The sequence below is a fragment of the Diadema setosum genome, chromosome 6 (genome assembly GCF_964275005.1).
Source record: "Diadema setosum chromosome 6, eeDiaSeto1, whole genome shotgun sequence".
In the NCBI taxonomy this organism is placed as follows: domain Eukaryota; kingdom Metazoa; phylum Echinodermata; class Echinoidea; order Diadematoida; family Diadematidae; genus Diadema; species Diadema setosum.
In genome coordinates, this window is record NC_092690.1 from 28,657,094 (window position 1) to 28,673,831 (window position 16,738).

Sequence of the window (16,738 nt, forward strand, 5' to 3'; positions counted from 1 at the left end):
GAATTATCATGTAGCTTCATCATGTGAACTTGTTCTTTGATAAATTACATGTTTTGTCAAGAAAAAACAAATAAATGGCGTGCATATAAAGTTTAAAGGGTGTGTACAGTTCTGGTTGAGGTGAGGATTTAGCTTTTACCGTTTTGCGAGATATTCAGAAACCACTCTAAGATGTCAAAGAGCATGCAATTCTAATGGGTATCAAAAGTTTATTTGATGTAAATTGGTTTTGAAATGGCTGAGATATCCAAAAACAAGGTGAAACAAAGAGATCCTAATAAAAGGCGTGGCCTGTCGCCTTTTATTATTATCACTTTTATGGATATCTCAGCCATTTGAAAACCAATTTTCATCAAATAAACGCTGAATCCTTCTTAGAATTACATGCTCTTTCATATTTCATGAGAGGTTTCTCATTATCTCACTTAGGAATGTTCAAAACATGAATCCCCACCTCAACCAGTACTGTACAGTCCCCAATGCCTCGTCGAATTTATTTTGTTCCCCTGTCCCAATATTCCATTTTGTTGTACAATGTAATTCAATCCATAAATCAAAATCGTATGCTCATTGTCAAACACTATAGAATATCTCCCACAATGAACTCAAGGTGACATCTCTGACCCAAGCCAAAACCGTATGGACGAGCATATTATTTGTCACATTTGCATAAACACTTCTTGTTTACAGTAACAGAAAATGACAGAAAGAGTGTAGAGAGAAGGTATTCCAATAAAGAAAGACAAGTGGCAGAGAGGGGGAGACAGCGGAGAGAGAGAGAGAGAGAGAGGGAGAGAGAGAGAGAGAGAAAGACAGGTTCGCTGACGGACAACTTTATGTTCAAAGTATAAGACACGATATAACTTACTACACATTAGGATATGCATTTTTTTTTTAAACCCTCAAGCTGCTTTATCATGGGTATCGTATTAAAATGTGGTATATTCGTGTTACAATGCAAAAGCAATGTTAAAATCCCCATGTCAAATCAAACCTTAATTTCAATGAAGTAATGGGGAAAACACATTAGCTAAAACTAAGCACTTTGCAGGAGTGCAATCACGTACAGGTACGATTCCCACTGGAGGGCAGAATTCACACAATGCTTTAATTGTCGCAGAGCTCCTTGTGTATTGTAATATTTTTTGGTGAGGTATACTATTGTGTAAAAGTTTTCATCCATGTCAGACTGTGGTCATGGATGAGCATATTATTTGAACATTCTTGTACAATGTAGTCAAGTACGAAAAGGTGTCAACAATTAAAGTTTTTTTCCTCCCTATCTGTACAGTCATAAGCTGATTTCAGTATGGTTCAATTATTGCAATGATGACTAGTGCGCTTTAGAGAGGATCTGCAATGAACATCAACTTGTGCGGCAAATCACCTAACAGTGTCATCACCTTATCATTAACTTGATCCGACGGCAGCTTCAACAAGACAGTATTGGGTATGAAGGATTTTGATTTCTGACTCAAAGGTAATCTATGAAAGCCACGGGAAACTTTGGTCTTATTTTGAGTAATTTAAAATTTGATTTGTAGTAATGTATAGCCCTTGGTTGGTGTAGGTTCCTACATTGAAAAATATTGATCAACTCAATACGATTTTCGTTTGTTCTGTCAATCCATTCCGAAGCGAAATGAGTTATATCTAACATTTTGAAAGTGTTATGATAATATTATGCTCTTATCTAACAAATTTTAGTAGTGTTTTTTTCAAACTTTTACGTACTTCCTTCGAGCAATATTGTGCAACGTATATGGTTCTGTGCACATCGTTATATATAACGCATACCAATGCATACGGTATTAGTTACAGTGTATTCAGTATATAACTTGACAACTGCATGGAAGTTTAACCTCTTATAATTGTTGAAATCTTAAGTATGAATTTGTATTAGATTTAACACCATGGGTGTTAAATCTAACACCGATCAAGTGTCAACAGAGGGCCACACCCACAGGTGTAGAAAGTAGGCCTATGTTGCAACGGCGTATATAAATCCGTACTCAGGAGTGGGGGGAATGATCGTCGATAGTCACCATCACCACCATCACAAGCTCGCCTTGGGGGGGGGGGGGGGCCACACACACACACACACACACACACACTTTACGGGGATCGAATGTCTTACTCTTTTGCATGAAATATAAAGTGGGAAGAAAGTGGCAGCAAAAATATGAATACTTTTCTGTTCTTGTTATTGTTTGTTTGTTTTGCTTGTCAGATGACTTTGTGCGGAAAATCAGACCTTAAAAGTATGAAGACCTTTTTTGTGTTTGAAATATCTGTTCGAGGGAGCGGAGCGACCGAACGGGGGGATGGTGGAACCCCCTTCCCACACGAGGAAGATTTTGCATTTTCAGATCTGAAATTCAGCGATCTGGTGCACACTTTTGGTGAAATTTTGGATTTTTTCCTATAAACAATGATAACAAGTAAGAAAAAGAAATATTCATAGATTTGAATTGAATGACTTAATCGTGGTATTTCAGCTCTTGCTCCGCCTGTGCGACATCACTGTGAAGGCCTACTAAATAGTGGGGCCTATCATCGGCGTAGACAGGATTTGATCTCAGGGGGAGCGGTTAGATGCGAGGGAGCGGAGCGAGCGAGGGGGGGGGGGATGGGAGGGGGGTTTCCCCCTCCCACGTGAGAACTTTTTGCATTTTGATGTTGTACATGGTGCAATTTGATGCATGTTTTTGCGTGTTTTATCGACTTGAAACAGTCCCACATGTTGTAGGTAGCAGTGCATTTTGATGTAGATTATTATTGAACAATTTTGCCTATAAAATTGTATCATTTGAATAAACTTCTTGTATTAATTCTTCCACTGAATATCATGAGCGCGACCGAACCCGAGCGAGCGGAGCAAGCGAGGGAGGGGGGGGGGGTGTGGGAGGGGGATGTTCCCCCTCCCACGGTGAGAACTTTTTGCATTTTGATGTTGTAAATGGTGCAAATTATTTGATGCATGTTTTTGCGTGTTTTATCGACTTGAAACAGTATAAATGTAGAGTATTATTAAACATTTGGATAAACGTCTTGTATTAATTCTTCCACTGAATGTCATGAACCCGACCAAGCCCGAGCGAGCGAAGCGAGCGAGGGGGGGGGGGTGTGGGAGGGGGTGTCCCCAACCCATGGTGAAAACTTTTTGCAATTTGATGTTGTAGATGGTGCAATTTTATGCATATTGTTACTATTTTACGTGTTTTGTCGACTTGAAAGAGTCCCACTTGTTTAAGGTAGCAGAATATTTTGATGTAGATTACAATGAGCAATTTGTCTATAAAATGGCATTATTCAAATAAACTCATTGTATTAATTTTTACGATGAATAATTATCATGAACGCTGTCTGTTCAGCAATTCAAACAAAAAAAGCAAACACAAAAGGATGTATATAGATAAGGGGCATTTCTCCTCCCACACGAAGGTGATTTTGCATTTTCAGACCTGAAATTCAGCGATCTGGTGCAAACTTTTGGTGCAATACTTGGAATTTTTTCCAGCGCCCCCTCCCCCCCCCCCCCAAAAAAAAAAAAGTAATTGAAGAAATAAATAGGGCTTTTTCAGGGAGGTGTTAAAATCATGGAATTTAGCTCTTATTCAGAGTGTGTACCATCTACTGTATTGTACAAAGTCTAGTGAGGTAGAGCTTAGGGGGAGGGTGTGGGAGGGGGAACACAAGACGGAGCTTTTCCGTTATTAGAACTGAAATAAAGCGATCTGAAGCACACTTTTTGTGGAAAATTCGGAAATTGTCATTCCCCAAAGTATACAAAGTCTATAGAGGGGACCAAGCAATGGGAGGGTGGCAAGATACGTCTCCCATATTCGAGGGAGCTTTTTTTTCCAGTTTTAGAACTGAAATTCAACAATCTGGTGCACACTTTTGTTGAAATATCTGGAAATTTGTCAATGAGAGAATGTGGGAGGGGATAAGCCCTATTCCCTATTCCCCCTTCCTACACGAGGGAGACTCTGTATTTCCTGATTGCATTTAAACGTTTTGGTGCACATATTTTGGGGCATATTTGGAAAACTGTCTATGTTCAAAGTGTAACTACAGTCTACTTCTATGCATAGGGGCGGGGGTGGGGGGAAGGGACGGGTGAGCAGGGAGAAGGCGCGCCGGTCTTGTTATGGGCTTGTAATCGTGGTGATGGTGACTATTGCCGATCATCCCCCTAGTCTAGTTTCTAGCCGTTTTTGTTTCGTCTTTATTTCTCCGAGTTGCAGTCGATTGTGTACGTGCTGTACGCCCGCTGTATTGCGCTAGGCCGAGTGAGGGCGCATACCCAGTGATTGCGACGCCCGACGCCGTTGCCTCCCACACCCTCCCCCGAAGCTCTACCTCACTAGACTTTGTACATACAACACAGGTAATGCACATTCGGAATAAGAGCTAAATTCCGTGATTTTAACACGTCCCTGAAAAAAGTCCTATCTATTACCATTATTATTTAGTACGTATTGCACCAAAAGTTTTTACCAGATCGCTGAATTTCATGTCTGAAAAAAAGCAAAATCACCTTCGTGTGCATGCTTTTTCTGTTTGATTGCTGAACAGACAGCGTTCATGATATTCATTGTAAGAATTAACACAAGAAGTTTATCTAAATGATACCATTTTATATAGGCAAATTGTTCAATGATAATCTACATCAAAATATATTGTTATACCTTAAACAAGTTGGACTGTTTCAAGCCGATAACACACGCAAAAACATGCATCAAAGTGCACACAAAAATGCAAAAAGTTCTCACCGCGGGAGGGGAAACTCCCCTCCCACACCCTCCCCCCCCCCCTCCCTCACTCCGCTCGCTCGGGCTCAGTCGCGTTCATGATATTCAGTTTAAGAATTAATATAAAAAGTTTATTGAAAATGATACCATTTTATAGGCGAATTGTTCAATAATAAAATCTCATCAAAATTTAACCTAAACAAGTGGGACTGTTTCAAGTCCAAAAAAAACACGCAAAACATGCATTCTGTATTTTCGGATTGCATTTAAACGTTTTGGTGCACACATTTTGTGGCATATTTGGAAAACTGTCTATGTTCAAAGTATAGCCACAGTCTACTTGTATGCATGAGGCGGGAGGGGGGGGGGGGGGACGGGCGAGCAGGGAGAAGGCGTGGGCGAGTGCTATCGCCACCCTTCCCGTACGAGGGAGCTTTTGCCTTTTGAAAGTTGAAATTGAGATATCTCGTATACGCATATTTGATGGAATATTTGGGAAATTAAAAAAAAAACCACCACTGATCTGTGATTGGGGAAGTGAGCGAGGAAAGGATTGATTAAAATAAAAGGGGATGTTCCCCTTGTACATGAAGGAACTTTCGAGTTTTCGGAATATAAGAAGTTAGTGATAAATCTTATGCACTCAGAAATATTCAGATTTTTGTCTGAATGATTTTTTTTTAGGCTCGGGAAAGGGGCACAGAGGGGGAGGGTTTGGGAGGGGGTATCCCCCTCCCAAGCACGAGAGATTTTGATTTTTTTTTTAATTGAAATTCAGCAAGCTGGTGCACACTTTGGATAAGAAATTTAGACAAAACGCAAGAAAATTTTCCTCATTTCGAGAATTATTGGGGGACAAAATGACATGTTCCCCCCCCCCCCCCCCGTCCTCCAGGATCGACGTCCCTGCATACGAGCGGGCTTTTGCATTCTTAGAATACAAATACAAATGAAAAGTTTTGATGGAAAATTCGGAAAGCTGTCATCCCCAAAGTGTACTAAAGTTTTTAATGGGAAACAAAGTGGGGAAAGGGTTGATTGAAAGAAGATATTCCCACTCACCCGCGGTGGATCTTTTGTGTGTGTGTGTGTGAGGGGGGGGGGTTGTAACTGAAGTGACAGACCTGGTGCACACTTAAGACAAAGCATTTGGGAATTTGTCGATATGAAAAGAAAAAAGGAAAAGGACCGAAAGATTTTTTTTTTTTTTTTTTTTACATTTTCAGAATTGAAATTCTGCAATGTGGTGCACATTTTGGATAAGATATATTTGGAAAGTTTTCTATCAAAAAACTCAAGAAAATTTTCCTCATTTCGGGAATCACTGGGGATCAAAATGATATGTTTTCCCCTCCCCCCTCCCCCGTCCGCACCCCCCGTCCTCCAAGATCAACATCCCTGTACAGAGGGTGCTTTTGCATTTTTAAAATTCAGATGAATATATCTCGTAAACACATCTATGAGGTGATCTGGGAAAATTTCAATCCCATTAGTGTATACTATTTTTTTTTTTGGGGGGGGGGACCCTCCGTTAATTGAAAGTATCTAGATATCTCCTCCCACCCACGGAACTTTTGCATTTTCTAAACTGAAGTAACAGACCTGGTGCACACTTTAGATTTTAGATGGAACATTTTAAAATCTGTCAATCTAAAGTGTATTAAGTAGAAAGGACTGAACGGGGAGGGTATGGGAGGGGGTATGCCTATCCCCCTCTTACGGGAGGAAGATTTTGTATTTTCAGAATTGAAATTTAGTCGTCTTTGGGTGAAATATTTAGACAGTTTCCTATCAAAAAAGTAGGAACATTTCCACATCTCGGGAGTTACGAGGAGCAAAATGATATGTTTGTCTCCAATACTTTTATGGGGAACCACCCCCCCCCCCCCCAGGAATTGACGCCTCTGCATATATTATGAGGGAGCTTTTGTTAGTGAAAGATCTGATGCACACTCTTTGATAAAATATTAGGAAATACGTCAATTTCAAAAGTGTACAAAGTCTATCCAAAGGGATCCGGAATAGCGGAGCTTTTGCATGTTTATGATTGCAATTCAACGATCTGGTGCATAGTTCTGGCGGTATTTGGACAGTTTTCCATAAAGAAAGTTCGAGATTAGTCCTCATCATTCGCGGACGCACAGACACGAATCTCTCCAATCATCACTCTACTTTCACTGAATTCTTATTGACGAAACTGGGATTTTCGTCCATAGACTCAGAGAACTTTCCTTTGATTTTGTATTTTTTACAAAATCACAGCGGCCATGTGTTTTAAACTTGTTGGATAAGCTCATATTCTCAAGAAATAGTGATCGTGGAACTTGGACGTGATTGCGTACTGTATGGCGGCCAAAGGCGGTACAACGTGTTGGAACCTATATGCAAGCGTGGTATGTGAATGTCCACTATACTCACCGCGTATAAAATAGCTCGTGCATATACCTTTCCGACATACATTTTGAATAGTCAGTGATTGTTTTCATATGGCCACTTTTGCAGTATTTATGATACATTAACACTACCTGATGTTTCCATTTGAGAATGCACCGTATTCATCATTTTAAACTCCGCATGTAACCACTTGTTGAAATGGGCACCACACACACGAATGGCCGGCGCCATGTTGAAAATGGTCGTGTGAACTGATTTGACTCTTGGAACTAAGGGAGTTTTATCTGTCATCTTTGAGTCATTTTCAACGATACAACATTATTTGGATTTAAGATTTTCAACTGTCATCTGACTTCTCCCACTTGGGCGTTTGTATAGCTCTACCCGTCATACGAATTATATCATCATTGCAATTAACTCATCCGCCATCATGCCTAACGCGTCGATGACTCAGGAAAAGGTCAGAGCCATCATTGATGAGACAATGAAAGCTTTTGTTGAAGGAGATGCATTCCTTCAAGCAATCAGGAATGCTGTCCGTGAAACCGTGCAAGCTGAACTATCAAGCATTGCCCAGCGTGTTGAGGCGAATGAGGCTAAAGGCCCGGTCCCACTGGCCGACGGACACAAAGCGTATGCAGAAAGGACACAGCGGACGAGCAAAATTTCGGGGATGGCTTCATCCGCTTTCATCCGCTCCAGAAATTGACAAAATTGGCGAAAATTGGCGGTAACAGAACGGAAATAGAACGGACGTGGGTAGTATGTAGCGGGGATGTTAAACGGATGTTCATCGGAAGCCTAGCGGATGAAAGCGGATGGAAGGGGATGACAGCTCCGAAGGGGTTACCGGAGATAATTGCGAAACGGACGCATAGCAGAAAAAGCGGATGCAGAGTGGATGCAGAGCGGATGCAGAGCGGATGCAGAGGGGATGCTTTCGAAATACTTTATATACGAGATGCATACGCTTACATCCTTTCTATTAACGTGCTGTTAACGATGTAAAGACGTTCCACGTACCATATCTTTCCTCCCTCTTTCCGTTTTTAGCTGCAGCGGATGTGAGTTGCGAGGATGCCCAGAGGATGCAGAGAGGATGCGGCGGACGTTTAAGGGATGCCGCACGGACATACAACGTTTGTTGCTCGTATGTCGCGGATTTACATCGTACACAGCGGAAAGTTCATCCGTTCTAAAAGTTTTAAGCAGCTTAAAACTTTTTGCGCGGATGAAATCACAGTGGACGGATGCTCGATGGATAGAGCGGATGAAACACGTATGCGATGGGTACACAGCGGATTCGTAGCGTTTTCCAACGGATGGCAAGATTTTTTGTACGCTTTACATCCTCTTTGCATCCGTAAGTGCAGTGGGACCGGGCCTTAAGATAATGGACTTGGAAAAGCGCATTGAGGTCCAGTCAACGGAAATCACGAATCTGCACAAAGCTCTTGACAAGGAGCGCAACCTTGTTCAGAGCATTCAGCGAGGTGTCTGCGCACAAGAGCAATACTCAAGACGTAATTGTCTGAGATTCTATGGCGTGGAGGAGTCAAAAGGCGAGAACACAGATGATCAAGTTTGCCACATTGTGAACGAAATCCTAAAAATACCTCTCACAAAGAATGACATCGAAAGATCTCACCGCATCGGATCCCCTAGCGAAAGTGAAAACCCGGACGGATCTCTGGGGAGGAGCAGTCGCGCTTCGCGGAGCAACAAAACGAAGCCTCGTCCAATCATAGTGAAATTCGTTTCATATCGCGTAAGGAAACTTGTCATTTCCAAACGGCGTGCACTCAAGGGTTCCAAGATGGGCATCGATGAAGATCTTACAAAAGAAAACGCTTCGCTGCTTCGCAAAACCAAAGCGTGTCGCAAGGTGCTTTCAGCTTGGACTTCCGATGGGAGAGTGGTTGCCCTGCTCCCTGCTACTGGCGGGAAAACTATCAAGCGTGCGATAAATTCTGAAAGTGACTTAGATTTGATATGACTCTCTGAATTTGGCACTGTATAGTTATGCCGGTTCACATCAGTCCGCTATATTATAAAAGAGTTTGCTTTCAAATAAGTGTAAAAGTAATTATGATGCATTCTCAACTTTGTTCTATTCATTTAGTAAATTAACTGTGTGTTTGTTTTTTTTCAAATCTTGGGTAACTTCAATCTTTTGTTATATATATTTTCTGTGTCTTTTCTTTTACTTATTTATTTTTTCAATCACCCGGTCCTTTTACTACATATCTTTGCTACATGACTGTGCAATACCCCTGTGTTATATGTACTAAGGCAGTCAAAGACAACCAAAGAGGATTACAATGCACCCAATGCTCAGCCTGGTCGCACACAAAATGTGAAGGAGTAAAAAATGAACATTATGATAATGTACAATACGAATTTTTGGACTGGAGATGTACAAAATGCGTTTTTCAGTGCTTACCTTTTGCTAATTGTATACCCGATGAGTCAAAAATCGATAATAGAGATTTCATCACACCTCCTGTGAGCTCGAGTCACAATAATGAGTATGATAGTTCTGATGTATCACGACAATACGACCACTTCAAAAATAGTGATTTTAAATGTACTCACCTTAATATTCGTAGCTTAGTTATATCGTAATGTTGAAGAAATAAAACTGTTTTTATATGATAATGATATTCATATTTTAGCTTTGAATGAAACACTTTTGGATGATTCTAAGTGATAATGAAATAGGTATTCAACATTACGATATAATCCGTAAGGATCGGAATCGTAATGGCGGTGGTGTCGCTATTTATATTCGCAGTTCAATTCCTTATGAGGTGATACATTCTGATGTAACTGATTCGCTTGAACTTATTTTGATCAGAGTCCGACCGAAATCATGTACACCTTTTTTGTTTATGTCCTGGTACCGCCCTCCTGACAGCAAAATTGAAATTATGAATATATATGAAAATGTTTTAACCTTTGTTGATACTTTCAGATTAAATATTATTGTGATGGGAGATATAAATTGTGATATTCGCAAGAAATATAAGTCGAATGTTTTGAAGCGTTTCGAAGAAATAAATACATTATTTTCATTGCAGCAAATAAATACCACGCAGTTCACTCGAGTCACGCATAATACTAGGAGTTTAATAGATCATATGATGACTAATGCGATTGATATAGTAAAAGCTTATGGAGTAATTAATCTTGGACTGAGTGATCACAATCTATGTTATTTGATTTTGAATTTTAAATCTGTGCAAAGTCCTAGGATTATAAGTTACCGAAATTTTAAAAATGTAGATTTGGAAGTTTTTCGTATTCATTTGTCTAATCACCCTTGGAATGAAATACCAGCAGCCACAACTATTGATGAAGCAATTGAACTTTGGGAAACATATTTTATGGATTCGATTGAAAAATTTGCCCCTGTTAAAAAGAAACGCGTACGAAAACAGCCTGCCCCTGGATAAACGCAAATATTAAAATGTTAATGAAAAAGAGAGATGATTTGAAACGAAAGGCCTCAAAATACAATGATGAATATTGCAACTGATTGACAAATTGTCCTACATCGACGTAAATAAGCACTGAATTGATCAGTGTTTTAGTAGTAGCCATGATAAAAAAATCATGGGCGTACATGCTCGAGCAGGATTCGAACCTACGACCTCCTGATCACCGGACAGGCGTCATCTCCACTAGACCACCGAGCTTTCGCCCGACAGCAAGTGTTGGTTCTAATCCTTATAGCATGCAGCGAGTACTGCTTTGTAATTCAAATTCATGAAATTCTTCCGTCGAGATGTTTTCATTGCAACTGATTGACAAATTGCCCTACATCGACGTAAATAAGCACTGAATTGATCAGTGTTTTAGTAGTAGCCATGATAAAAAAATCATGGGCGTACATACTCGAGCAGGATTCGAACCTACGACCTCCTGATCACCGGACAGGCGTCATCTCCACTAGACCACCGAGCTTTCGCCCGACAGCAAGTGTTGGTTCTAATCCTTATAGCATGCAGCGGGTACTGCTTTGTAATTCAAATTCATGAAATTCTTCCGTCGAGATGTTTTCATTGCAACTGATTGACAAATTGCCCTACATCGACGTAAATAAGCACTGAATTGATCAGTGTTTTAGTAGTAGCCATGATAAAAAATCATGGGCGTACATACTCGAGCAGGATTCGAACCTACGACCTCCTGATCACCGGTCCGGTGATCAGGATGTCGTAGGTTCGAATCCTGCTCGAGTATGTACGCCCATGATTTTTTATCATGGCTACTACTAAAACACTGATCAATTCAGTGCTTATTTACGTCGATGTAGGGCAATTTGTCAATCAGTTGCAATGGAAACATCTCGACGGAAGAATTTCATGAATTTGAATTACAAAGCAGTACCCGCTGCATGCTATAAGGATTAGAACCAACACTTGCTGTCGGGCGAAAGCTCGGTGGTCTAGTGGAGATGACGCCTGTCCGGTGATCAGGAGGTCGTAGGTTCGAATCCTGCTCGAGTATGTACGCCCATGATTTTTTTTTATCATGGCTACTACTAAAACACTGATCAATTCAGTGCTTATTTACGTCGATGTAGGGCAATTTGTCAATCAGTTGCAATGAAAACATCTCGACGGAAGAATTTCATGAATTTGAATCATGTACAAACTGGCGATTACTACCCACAATACAAAACATTTTACCGATTACAAAAAATATAGAAATATACTCAGTAACTTGATTCGTATTTCTCGTAAAATGTATTATTCTGATAAGTTTGATAATCAAAAGAATAACGTAAATGGCCTATGGGAAACTATATATGAAATAACAGGTAAAAATAATAAGGAAATATCGTCCGTTTTTTATAATGACAAAAAAGAACTCACAAACCCTGATGAAATATCTAAGGCTTTTAACTCATACTTTGTAAATATTGGCCCCCAATTAGCTTCAAAAATAAAAAACAAACATGTTCATTTAAACTTTACTGAATTTCTTCCACCAAACTGCGACAAATCCCTTTTCTTTACCCCAACAGATGAGGAAGAAATACTGGAGATTGTTAACAGATTAAAGCCAAGTAGATCTAGTGGCCATGATGAAATAAGTGTTTATATACTGAAGAAAATCATCAAACAAATAACTACACCTTTATCCTACGTTTTCAATCTTTCACTGTCTTCTAGAATATGCCCAAACTCATTAAAAATTGCGAAAGTAGTTCCAATTTTCAAAAGAAAAGATAACCTTTCTCTTTTAACAAATTATAGACCAATATCGTTATTACCTAGTATTTCTAAAATTCTGGAAAAAATTATTCATGAACGCCTGTACATTTTTCTTCATGTAAATGACCTACTTATACCTAATCAGTTTGGATTTAGAAAGGGCCATTCCACCGATTTAGCTATAATTCAATTGTTAGATAAGATTACTGAATCTTTTGCAAATAAAAAACACTTTATAGGAATTTTTATGGATTTATCAAAGGCTTTTGATACCATAGATCATGATATATTAAATTACAAATTAAAAAGATATGGTTTTCGTGGTTTAGCACTTTCTTGGATTATTGATTAATTATCCAACAGAAAGCAATATGTACTATTTAAGTAATCTAAATCTCCGAATTCTAATATTGTATGTGGTGTTCCCCAGGGATCAATTCTTGGCCCCCTACTGCTCCTCGTATATATCAATGATATAATAAATACATCAAAAACTCTTAAATTTATACTTTTTGCGGATGACACTAATATTTTTTACTCCCATGAGAACCTCGAAACACTGTTTAATACTCTGAACACGGAAATAGACAAAGTCTCCCAATGGTTTATATGTAATAAATTATCCCTTAATGTCTCTAAAACAAATTTTATACGTTTCAAACCTACTGCTTCACAGAACATTAACAGCAGTTATAATATTAATATTGATTGATTATCCTTAACTGAAGTAAGATCTACTAAATTTTTAGGAATCACAATTGACTCGAGTTTAACTTGGAACGATCACATTCATAATATCCACACGTCTGTCTCAAGAACTGTAGGAATTTTATATCGACTGTAAAACTTCATTTCTCAAAATTCCCTGACTATTTTATATAATGCATTGATCTTACCACATATCACATACTGCAATATCGTTTGGGGAAACTGTGGATCAACTAAAATTAATCCAATTCTTACTCTCCTAAAACGTGCTGTACGTGTAATTACCAATTCCCGATACTTATCCCCATCCAATCCCCTATTTCGTCAACTAAAAACATTGAAAATTGAGGATTTTCACACCTTTCAAACTGCTGTTTTTATGTATATACATTAATTTTAATTGTCTTCCAAAATTTTTTGATGGCTTCTTCACTCCAAATTCCACCGTTCATTCATATCCAACACGTCAGTCGTCCGATTACCATCTCGAAAACCCCAGAATCATTTTAGCTCAAAAATCATTAAAACATAATGGACCAGATATTTGGAATTCTTTACCCCCTAATTTAAAACAATGTACGTCGTTGAACATTTTCAAACGAGAACTAAAAAGCACCCTCATAATCCAGTATACTTCTGATACATAAATATTCATACCACCTGGTCAACAAACACCCTAAACAATGAGTTCACGGCCATAACTGAAGTAACATTCACCTCATCACACTGATACACAAAATAACACTCAACGTACAAACCAAGATTCACCCCAGCACAATGCGCACCGCACTGCACCGCACGCCCTTCGCACACTTCCCACTCAGTGAGTGGCAAGATTTTCTTTATGTATCTCTTTATTGTGCCCTTCGCACAATTACCCCCCACTCAGTGAGTGGCAAGATTTTCTTTATGTATCTCTTTACCTGGGGCCATCTTCCTCGTCAAGCTTAGCTTATGATGATGGTCCCCTGCATTTCATTTTTATCATTTCCTATTGCTTCCTTTTATATATAATATTCGTTCTTGAAAAAAAAAAAACATATGTATGATCCAAACGTTACGAATATTAGCTCTGTAAATGACTATGTAAGTATTTTGTTGATTTGTTGATTTGTATTGATTTTGAAATGCAGAAATAAAAACTGAACTGAACTGAACTGAACTTACTGTTCATCGTTCATGCATGACTGAACTAGAACAATGAAAAGTGGTGTTACCAAATTTTCATTTGCACGGGCAAATGGTGACTTTAAGTGAATTTTTCAGACCTTTAACGTTACGTTTTCGAAAAACAAAGTTCATAAGGCAAATATTCACGTTTTCTTCTTTCATGTGAGACCTAACGCGTCAAATATGAATAACGCATGCGTGAGAAAAATTTGCATGAAAACATGCTTCATTTCTACCAATTCATAACAAGCATTCGACAATGGGCTCATCTGCACCATTGAATTCACACAAAACAACGGCAGTGCTACTGTGAATGTTTTTTTGTTTGTTTGTTTGTTTGTTTGTTTGTTTGTTTGTTTGTTTTTTGGGGGCGTATTTAAAGAGAATTCTATATGAGACGGAAAGCCCTTTGTTGTCATTTATTTAGAATAAGCTATGAGACATAACCCACATTTTGAAGACTAGTATCGTGAGTATGCTCAGGCTGCATGCAGTCCAATGGCTATGGGAAATCAACATTACAACAATGATACACATTTTGTACCTCAAACTTATTTCACTGTTTTCATTCCTCTCTACATCTCCCCCATCCTTCATCACTGACAGGGTTTTGAAGTTTTTGAAGGGGGAGGTGAAGTAGAAAGAGAGGGTACATCACTTTATCACTGAACTTCCGCTTCTAAGGTGCAAAGTGCAAAGGAACTTCCGCAAAGGTGCAAGTACATGCAGGGCAGAAAGCCGTCCTTTTGGGGGGAGGGGGTGGCGGTGGGGAGCTTGGAAGTTGTTTTTTTTTTTTTTCCGGTCCGTTTCTCCCACCCCACCTTCCTAAACATACCGCTGATGAACACCCTTTGCTCTGTAGTTAGCTGCATGGTCAGGTAAGCTCATGATCATGTGCTAATTTACGACCCTATTCACAACCGAACCGTCAGTAACAATCTCTTTTACCCCCTCCCTTCATGTTTGTGTAAATTCATTGAAGCATGAAGACCATTGTTATCTGCCAAGGTGGGCGTGTCGGGAAAGCTAACTGGCTCCTTATTTACTATCTATCCATCTGGGTAAAATGGGAGCATATTTTTGAATTAAGTTTTCTCGAGCAGGCGTTGATCATTTTTTTACGCATGGGATATCATATAAAAGGAAAAAGAATGGATATTAAGGCTATGATTTTATTTTTTGCGAAAGATTGCTGTAAAAATCTGGAAAACTCATCCAAAATCGACATTTGCTCGTGCAAATGAAAATTTAGTAGCACTACTGTCTATTGCTCTAACTCAATCATGCACGAATTTTTAACAATGAGTTGTGCATAAATGAAAGAAGCGAAGTGTATCTTTCAATCCATGCACATCTCATAAAGCAAATATTTTATGATTATGATCGCAAAGAACTGCACTGAAACTCGGTTTCGTGTTTTCTGGGACACGCTGTATAGGTCATTACACATTCATTAACACACCCACTAAAACAACTCACTTCACGCCCACATCACTCCTCATCTTAATCTTACTCGTTATATTTCCATCCCATAATGATTCTTTTTGGGGAGGTCCTGAGATTAGCTTAAAATAATTGTTATCTTGGATAAACTCATCTCATTGGTCGTAAGTATCATGATCCGCCTACAAGGAATGACAGATTAATACCAAAAATGTTTCAGGAATTAACCAAGTTGTTTTGGACATTTAAACCACAAGTCATTAGAGGGCTCCATTGAGATAGTGGTCAAGACAGATGTGTGGCAGGTTAGGAGGCAGTCGACGCCATCACCACTCAATATAAAACAAAAATTTGCCAGAAGTTCCCTCCTGGAGTTTGGGATATATTTAACTAAATACTGTTATCAACACTTTGCCTTTAAACATTGCCGCTTGCATCCGACTGTGGATGACTCACAATGGCTGTTTCTGGTTAATGTTATGATCACTTCAGCCAGTCCATCCGAGTAGCCTGTATCTAAATCAAAATGTCTTTGTTTTGGGGAGTTACATGTAAAAGGGCAATGACTGTCGAGGGTCAAGAACCTGGCAGAAGCTTTAACCTTGCACATAACAGAATTGGGGAACTAGTCTACAACTTCAGACCCAAGATGGGGTATTTGTCTGTCGCCTTACAGAAGTTCTTGACAGGTTTTCTGGACGTTTTAGACGGATATGAAAGGTTCTCTAAACGTTCTGGAAAGGGTCATAAGACTTTTTAGACGTTCTTATTATAAGACGTTTTGTTTGAACGTTCTATATAGTTTTCAAAGGCTTGCTGGACGTCCGCAGAACGTCCACAGAACGTTTTGAATATTCTTAAAAGGTTTTCTGACGTCTATAACGTCCAAAAGGTTTTCTGCAGGTCCTTAAAAGTCTGAAAGGTTTTGTATTGGTTTTTAACCGTTTAAAAAAAACCCGTTTTTATAACATGTATATGAAACGTTTTAAATACGTCGAAAACCTTCCACAAAAAGACGTTCTGAAAACGTTTTGACAAAACGTC